The 10,089-nt window shown below is 31.0% G+C and overlaps 1 non-coding gene and 1 pseudogene across 1 annotated transcript; both read right to left on the bottom strand.

Annotated features, from left to right (window-relative positions):
* Window positions 1–1,019: 1,019 nt before the first annotated feature.
* Window positions 1,020–2,682, bottom strand: LOC123922880 (annotated as a pseudogene).
* A 7,053-nt stretch (window positions 2,683–9,735) lies between these two features.
* On the bottom strand, window positions 9,736–9,841 carry LOC123882525. Its single transcript, XR_006799853.1, has one exon. It is a non-coding gene; the product is annotated as a small nucleolar RNA R71 (small nucleolar RNA).
* Window positions 9,842–10,089: the final 248 nt, after the last annotated feature.

Here is a 10,089-nt window from a genome sequence, read left to right as displayed (position 1 = left end):
TTTGAATGACAACAAGGTAATACACTCCTACATCTATGGTACATAGTGATTTCAGGTCGAAGGGTGGAATACACCATTATCACTATGAGAATAACTTATGACACTTTTCATAACATACTATGTAGTATTCTCATGGCGGGTCAATCCAATATAAATATTACTCCTAACATTTATATCTATGTGAAGACTTGATATCTCATATCCATGACTCGTGAGATGAGGTCATCAGTCTACTCACATAATAGTCTCTATGTTTTATCGTTATCCCACATCACAGTAAAACTTGACTATGGATACTTTAAGAATAGTGTCCTTATGTTTAATGGAGTCTCACTATTAAGTCACACTTAATGTTCCATTAATTAGACTAGCTATTCTAGGGACTTTATTAGTTTCAAATAAACATAATAAAGTAATGCCTTATTATATATATTAAATATATAAATCAAAGTCATCATACAAAAGACGATTCTATCAAAATAGATTGGCTTTTAGGGCTTACTCCAACAACTTGAACCAAAATTCATTTCAAGACTTGCTGTGTCCAAGCAGAGGAAGAGTTCTGATATGTGATCATCCGATGGGTGGCCTCACAATTCCTTGCACAGAAGATGATTTTTTGCATATTACTTAGTTTAGGAAGTATCAATCATGTGAACCATATTCTGATTCCTTCAAGTTAACGAAGATTCCTAGTCTATCTTATAATAAAATATCTTGGCAAGGCAGTTGTTTGTTTCTAGACTTTCTTTAATACTACGATATAGGGCTGTTGAAATTAAGAACTCAAATTTCTGAATACAGCAACTCTCTGCCAAACCCTTAGGCGTCTTCTTATTGAACTTACTGATCATCCTTGATAGAGAGACATCATCACAGCTCTCTTTCATAGGCTAATTTTCCACAAGGTGGGGCATGTAATCTCACATTTCGTGAAGTCCTCTACGAAAGCCTTCAAGACGTACACTGCCATGTAATCATTAATGATCCATGTTTCCAACTAAACCACATTGAATAACTCATTCACCATACAATTGGATTGACCCAACTTCTCCTTTTTGATCTCCATAGTATGCAACACCGTAACATCCAGGGCCGTCGTCATATGTATCTGCAAAATCATTTGGCGGTCCATTATATACTCCATTGATAGCTCGAAACCCAACTTCCCTAAAATAGGCTCCATAAATGAAATCGTCATTAGGACGATCTCCTGATCCCATGGGAGGACTAGCAACGCCTGCAGGAGTTGATGTTGATCCACCCCATGCCACTTGATCGGCTGTGTTAAAGTTTGAGAATATAGCTTTTGGAAAGTGTCCAATATCCCTATCTACCAAACGCAACACCCAATTGTCATGTTCATCCTGGAGGGTACCATAACATTTTGTGAGTATAAAATTTCCATCCTTAATAAATAATGTTATAAACAAGATATGTCATTATATATACTAATTTATGGTTAAAAATTTGTTAGATGAAGATTATGGTTAAAAACATAACCTTATAAATAGAAATTGGCATCTCAACCATTTCTCCTCCGTATGTAGATGTTTTAGCTATAGGTGCTCCAATGTGACACGTCTCGTCTGTCTGGATGAAACCCGAGCACAACAAATTGTAGCATCCAGACTTGAAATTATCTGGCTGTAATTTAAAATATATATAAAAAAAACTATGATTTTCAATTTAACTTAAATGTAAATTAAGGTTGTAATATATATTGGAAACATCGATGTAAGAAGAACTTTTTATGAACATATATGAATTATACTATATTATAAGTAAGTGAAGATTAAAAAAACAAATATTTACTTACAGTCCATAGTATGTAGAAATGAGTTTTATCGTCATTGTATAACTTTGGAGATACCTAACATCATATATAGGATGAATTAATTATAATTTTCGTCATCGTTGAATTTACAAAAAATTTCATAAAGCCATATAGTAACTCACATGCCATCCAGCGTAGATTTTATTCATACCATCTCCTGAAACAAACACGTGACCTGCGCTTGATTAACAACCTTTCGGATTATAAACACTACCAATTCCAGTAACTCCATAGTAAGGACTATACTTATATTGAAATACACATTAATATGTTTTGTTTTATAAAAATTAATTTAACAAATTGGAAATTCAATTATATAAATATGTGAGAGAACTTACGTGGGTAACGACATCATTATCAGTTAGCTGACTAATTTCATTGAATAAAGATTTTCCTCGAATTAGATCATCTTTAGTTATTCTCTGAATAGGGACGGTTCCTTTTGGACACCTTACTTTCTCAAGTCCATATATGGATTTAGTTGGTGAAATCTTTATACTTGATTTTATCTACGACGAAAGAAGAAAAAAAAATTGTGGACATTGACAAAAATATTGCAAGTAATTAATAAAAAGAAAAAAAAAATAGAAAACTAACCATCCACTTTAAATATTTTTACCTGTAACGTCTGATTTTTTAGTAAAGGATGATAAAAAGCTGATTGTTTGTTAATATCAACACAATCAACTATGTTTCCGAATACTGGTGACACGAGCCTTGTTAATGAGATTAAGATGTCTCTCATAATCTTCATCTAACGCACTATGCATACCATCAACCTTGTTGCCAATAATGCTAGTTATCAAACACAGAAAGAAGTACAATGGATTGATTATTTTTATCATTGTCTTGTTAAAATTTGTAACTTGATCATGAATCATATTTTAGTGTATTGCCTATTGCCTATTTATATAAGTCGAGGTTTCATTATAATTGAGGTCAAATGTCAACGGTCATTAATACGATTCAATGGTCATTAATATATATACGTATTATATACTTTGCCATTCAAAAATAAATAAAATAATACAAATTAATACATTTCTTGACCTTTTTTTACTAAATAAAAGTATTCATTCATTCAAAATTGATAGGAGTACATCGGTACAATACAAATTCAAAATCGCTAAAAACAAAAAGGTTGAATATGCGAGCAAACTCACAACATCCGTGTTAATAGCATAAAACGGCATATTGCATAAGCCTACATATTTGACTATATTGAAGTTTTTGAAATATCCATGTCTCCGGATATATAGCGTTGATGACACAAAAATCATTGATTGGATCTGCACTGAATTAACTTTAGTCCTTCAACCTGAAACAAATGAACATCGTACCAAGATAAGACAAAAACAATACTCCGCACTAAGATGTGTACAATACTCCGCAAGACAGGAAAATCAAAACAAAGGATGATGAAATCATAAAAACAAACAAAAGAACTACTAAATATATGTGGAAATCGCACTTATTTAATTAAAATAGAAAGAAAAATGATTTGGAGGGGTGATTTTAGGCCTAAATTGACCATAAATCACCCCTCTCAAGTAGATCAAGAAGAAGAGAAAAAATGGTGACGGCTAGGGTTAGAGAGAGAAAAAAAGTCAATTTTTTTAAGCAAAGGTACATTTATTTATTTATTATTAAGTAGCCTAGTGGCTAGAAAATCCACTTAAAGGTGAATAAGTGGAGAGTCCGGATTCGAGCTCGAGTTCCTGCACATATAGTACGATGTCCATACCAATTAGGGTTCTGTATAGATTTATTGAAAATAGTTGAAAGAATTCAATACACTAATTATCTTCTTTATAGTTTATCCTTAACCATCCCTTGAATCGTTCATGACACTATCCATCATCCGCAACAATCAAATTCTTTATATATCTTTTTTATTCTTTTTTCCGGCTAAGAGCAATGAATTCTAATACAATTTAATTAATTTTAAATAGTTGACACAAAAAATGAAAAAAGATATCAAAACAGAACAACCCTATATTATATGTAAATAACTAAAATTTTGAAAGCAAATATTATATAAAAAAAAAAAGAGGTCCAGACGCCGCCAGTTTGACGCTTAATTACGATCGATACGGTTAGTTACACTCTTAATTATGCTATATACTTTAATCGATTCTAGTGTTACATGTAATATGTGCATGCACTAACCCCATATATTATGTTTGTTTTCTATGTTTTTTGTCTATGCAGTTGAATCTCATGAGTGCAAGAGGAGCCATCTCATACAGTCATAGATATATATATTAAGCTAGAGATTTAATATATTATTATTAGTTTATATATGCTAAGAAAAGTTAAATCTCATTTATAGGATTAATGTTTTTTTTTTTTTTTTTGTGTGTGATGAATTTATAGGATTAATGTATGGCACTATATTGTAATTGATATTACATTTTATAAGGTATCTAATCTAATCTATAATATTATTTAATAAATCCACTAATCATAGATTTCATTCTGGGTCATTCTCTAAAAAGCCTTGACATAGTTGAAAATGTATGAAATGGATACCTTAAAATATGTATTTTTTTTATTAAAGAAGTAAAATTAGGAAATACTCATAAATTAGATCAGATTATCTATAAGCAAGGCAAATGCAACATATATAATGTCTTTGAAAAGAAGTAAATATATAATCCCAAATAATATAATTGTGATTTTTTTAATCTAAATAATATAATTATGATTTGAATCGCCTAATTAAGCAAGTTTTTGTGTTAGCTATTCTTCAAATGGTACTCAGTAATAGTATCATATCCAATGGATGATACGTGCGCGACAGGGATGAAAAACCAAATTGATTAAACATAATTACATGAATAAAATTATAAATTATAAATACAAAAAATTATTTCTACTCTTTTATTACATGTTAATTTCAATTTCCCTTGTTTTTTAGAAGTTGTTAATTGTTTGCCGGGTGTACTTCTAGATCTAGTACCCTTTTATATTGTGAATTTTCTCTTGTTTTTTCAAGATTCATATATATACCACTCCTAGTGATGGAGGTGTGTAGATGTATCTATAACATTATCCAATGAATCTACTAATCATAGATTCCCATTTGCATAAAAACTTACAAGGATTGGTTTATTTATTTTGACCTTGTCTTTTTCCAAAAATCCACCATACACTAATGAAAATATTACCTTTTAGGTGTTTAGTTAAAGTGAAATGTATAACCGCAGCAAATTACCTTTTAGGTGTTTAGGTAAAGTGATACTTGTGATGGAAAATTAAACAAACAAGTTGTGACTTATATCATTAATTAATCTTCAATTATATTGATATACACAATTACAAACAGGGTAGAATTTCTAAAAGAGTGTTTTTTTTTTTTTTTAATTTGTTCTTTAAAAGAGTATTTTCTTTTAAAACCAAAAACAAAATTTATCAAGCATAATAAAGAAATTCTATACCTAAACCTAAAAAAATAAAATAAAAAAAAAATACCAAAGTGGTGTGTAAATAATCCTTATTTACACCTTTTCGACTTTTTTTCCTTAACACAATCACAATTTTCACATGACCTACTTCATTAATTAAAACAGTTTATTTTTTTGGTCAGGATTAAAACAGATTTTATTTGAACCGGTTTTTTTTTAATTAGAACTTAATTTCTTTTTTAAAAAGAAAAATTCTTAAGGTATGCTTTATTATTTTTTAGTTTAAAAATATTTAAACAGTAACCTCCTATTTAATTTCTCCCTCAATTCTCTAAGTATAGAAATATATAACAACATACATCTCTCACTACTAGCTCTTTGATGTGTACTATAAACTTATCTTCCAAAATGGAAAGACCAAACTTATAAACTTCTTCTTCCTCTTCCTCTTTTATTTATAAAACTCACAATATATATTAAAAGTCACCACTTCAATTCAACACAATTCATCACCATATCTATAACATAGGTATACTTACTATTACTAATTGCTAGAGACTCAATCTATATTAATAAATATTATTATTAGTTTATATATGCTAAAATGCACCATACACTGATGAAAGTGTGATGCTATATATCACGAACAAAGTACTCACAATAGTGTACAATTTTTAATGATTAAAATACTAATGAAATTAAAATCAATCACCGCCTGAGTTTCATGTAAACTCCTACCACTCTATCCACTTGTATTTTGTCTTTAGTGCATGCATTATATGTAGTTGCCCACCCAAAACATACTCTCTGAGCAAACAAATAAGATCCTACCATTGTAATAGAGAGTGGTTTTGAGCAACTTATTGTGTCTAATGATTATAAAATGTCATTCATGAAATTTTCGGGAAAATAGTTTTCGTGAGATTCAGCATAAATATATAATATTAATAATTGATGTCAATTGATCATATCACTGTTTTAATCATAAAAACAATGATATTCATAAGATATTGACTTCATACAATATAATCATACTCATTTTTAAGATTGAAATAAATATATAACTTGTATTAAACTAATCTCAATCATATCATTGTTTTAAGTAAAAATGATGATATTCATAAATTGTAACTTTTAAAAAGTATTATCGCCAACCAATAAAATTTCTAATAATTTTAAGCATCCATCATCGGTGAGTATGTACTAACACTCACATGTGGTATTTGTGTTGAAGAACCTTGGAAGTCAAATATATCATATTTTAAGAGATTAAGCAAGAAAATTTGTACACATAGGGTGTTCACTAGTTTAGATTAGATGGCCGTTCCATCCAATAGTAACATAAACCAATCTAATTCATTTTTAATCTAAATTCAGGTCCAATCAAAATTTACCTGTTGAAATCTGAAGTAGTTAATTTAGTTTGGATAACAAATTTATAATTCTAAATACACGAACTCAACTCACTTAAAAATATGTGATTATTTTGTAACATTATGTAAAAGTCTATGTTCCTCTCCGATCCAACGGTATGATTTCCATCCCATGCTAGCTCCCAAACTGTATATGACCTCATTGTCACTCTAAGATACCCATTAATTTTGTTAATAGTATTATAGTTTTAGACTTTTATATATATGTTTATTTAAAGTGTTTCAATTTAATTCAAGTATTCAAATTTTAAAATGTAAAATTTAGTCTAAGTATTTTAATTTTTATGAAAAATAATCAGTCAATTATATTTTTCTTATTTTTTTTTTAAAGTTTTTACTCATAGACCGAACTCAAATCAACGTTGAATTTGTTCGTGTTTGAGGTAAATTTTTTTTTTCATCCAAGCCAAATTTATAATTAGTGTTAAAATTTAACTCAAGTGTTAAAATAGTGTTTCAATTTAATTCAAGTTAAAATTTTAAAATGTTAAATTTAGTCTAGGTGTTGTAATTTTTATGAAAAATAATGTCATTTAATTATATATTTTTAAAAAAAATATTTGAAAAGTTATTTCTCATAAAACCGATGACCAAACTCAGATCAACTCACTCATCACTATTGACCAAGTTGCATTTTGTTTGTGTTTGAGGTAAAAAAAAATTGGTTTAAATGCAATTTTGATTCCCCTATTTTCAATTTTGTGAAGTTTTAGTCTCGCTATTTTAAAAATTAGTTTTTTGGACCTCCTATTTCAATTTTTTTCACTTTTGGTTCTCCACCCTACTTTACGGTCAATTTTGATGATGTAGACAAGTCATTTATGACATTGCATATGCCATTTGGGCACAACAATTTACACGTGACATTATTATTTTTTATTTTAATAAATTATATTAAATATTACTTTTAGTAAAAAAATAAATTAAAACAATGTGAGAATTAACGCTAAACTAAATCCAGCAAACTTAATCCCCCTTTCCCCCTTCCTTTCAATACTTAAATCTACAAAACTCATATAAAATCTCTTCTTGTTCATGCTCTTTCACAAAATTGAAAATAGGGAAACTAAAACCACATTTAAGCTATTTTTTTTCCATTCAAGTCGAATTTATAATTAAATTTAATTGAACCAAATAATAAGTATACTTGATGACTTCACGTCATTACTATGTTTTAACCACATTTTAGGGCATTTCTAGATAGCATTTAGTATGTTTTTATGCAAGAATAAAGAGGAAAAGAATCATGACAAGAATGCTCGGAACACAAGGATTTGAGGCCAAAAAGTGAAGGAATAGAAGTGTACTGCGCCTAGACCAAGGAAGCATCACGCGCCGCGCCCAGAAGCTGCTAGAAGTGTCTGTAGATTCTGCCAAGCTGGCGCGCCGCGCAGAAACGATGCTGGAATTGCCTGAAGATTCTGTCAGTCTGCGCGGCGCGCAGACGGGCTGGCGCGGGGCGCCGGTACGCAGATTACACCATATATATACTTTTTCTGTTCAGAATTAGGGTTGGACAGTTTTTGACGGCGACAGAGGCACTTTTGAGATCAAGATCAGAGCACGAATTTCTTCATTGTTCTTCATTGTAATGAATTCTTTCACTCTAATTATTGTTGTTTCTATGATTATGAGTAACTAAACTCTATGATTGGATCCTAGGGGATTCTAGTTATTATTGTCTTGAACCATGAATTTCATATGATGTTTTAATATAATTACGAAGTTAGTTTCATTCTTTTATCTCTTGTTCTTAATGCTTTATACAACGTCGCGAATTGTTTGATGATTATAATTGTTTGTTTACTAAGACATTAGAAACGAATTGATTGACCTAGAGATAATTGTACAATTAACTTATTCTTTAGACATATAGGTTTGTTAATTGTGAATTCAAGGATTAAAGGGAAACAAACCTCAATTGATTATAGGTCATCCTAAGACATTAGGGATTGATAATCAATTGAGAGGACTATGTACCAAGACATTGGACATAGTTATTTATTTTAATCGAATCATGGAACTAAGTTTGTAATTTGTTAATACGCATGATATATATCCGAGACAATAGTGACCAGATGAACCGAAAAGGTCCAATCGCCTTCGCATCTTGAAAGAAAACCTTATTTTCTTGTCATTTACTTTCTCAAGTCTGAAATCTGAACACTTCCCCCTATTTATTTTATTGCAAATTACTCTCGTATGATACCAATTTACCCCTATTTGATTCGGAACAATCCCTGTGGATACGATAATTATATACTTACTTTGATACTTCATCAAATGGCGCCGTTGCCGGGGATTGTTGATTGAATCAACAAGGCAATTGGACCATACTAGGTAGTTTTATTGTTTTATTTCTATTTAGCATTCCTCTAAGAAGAAAAACATATAAAAATTAGTTCTAAATTTTTTTATTTTCTTTTTCATTCTTGTGTAGTGCAGTTGCTTCTAAAGGTATTTTCTGGTTGTTTATGCAAGGTAGGAAAGCAGCAAGAGAACTTGTCTTTGATCCTGAAATAGAGAAAACAGCTAAAGCAAACAGAAAAGTAGTTCGGTTAGCCCGAGAGGTTGCCCGGTTAGCAGGTGCTGCACAAGAAAGTAATGAACAAGTGGTTTCTAGTCCAGACACATCGGACAACGAAGCCAACATCATGGCTGGAAATCCACCACCGCCTCCACCAGTTGTGCCTGAAAGGACGTTAGGTGACTATGGCCAAAGAAACAACGGAGAGCTTGCCAATCTGGGTTTCCAACCTAGGAATCCCGTGTCTTTTGACATCAAGAATTCAGTGCTCAGCGCCCTTAAAGAAAATCAATACTCAGGGGCTGAAACACAGTGCCCAAATCTCCATCTTGAGCATTTCTATGAAGCATGTGATTACACAGATCCACCAGGTGTAACCGCATCGGATAAGAGGTTGAGGCTCTTTAAGTACTCTTTAACTGGAAGAGCAAAAGACTGGTTAGACACAATACCACCGAATACTATTAACACTTGGCAAGAGTTGGAGATGAAGTTTATGGATAGGTATTTTCCCATTCATAAGTACCTTGAAAGAAGGCAAGACATAACAAGCTTTGAACAAGGAGATTCTGAAACTCTATATGATGCATGGGAAAGATTCAAACTTTATCTGAAGAAATGTCCTAAGCATGGGCTTGATAATCATACCCAGATGCAGCACTTCACTCAAGGGTTGAGAGCTCAAACTAGAATGTTCTTGGATGCATCAGCAGGTGGGTCTTTGAAGAATAAGAATCAAACTCAAGCTAGAGAGTTGATTGAATCCATGGCTCAAAATGAATACCGAGTTCAAAATGATCGCGGTGCAAAGAAGAAGCCAGGCATGTTGGAGCTTGATACTCAAACCGCTCTTTTAGCTCAATCAACTTTGATGAATACTCAAAT

This window comes from Trifolium pratense, linkage group LG4 (assembly GCF_020283565.1).
Source record: "Trifolium pratense cultivar HEN17-A07 linkage group LG4, ARS_RC_1.1, whole genome shotgun sequence".
NCBI lineage: Eukaryota > Viridiplantae > Streptophyta > Magnoliopsida > Fabales > Fabaceae > Trifolium > Trifolium pratense.
Note: the sequence above shows the minus strand (reverse complement) of the source record. Positions and strands in the feature narration are given on the sequence as shown.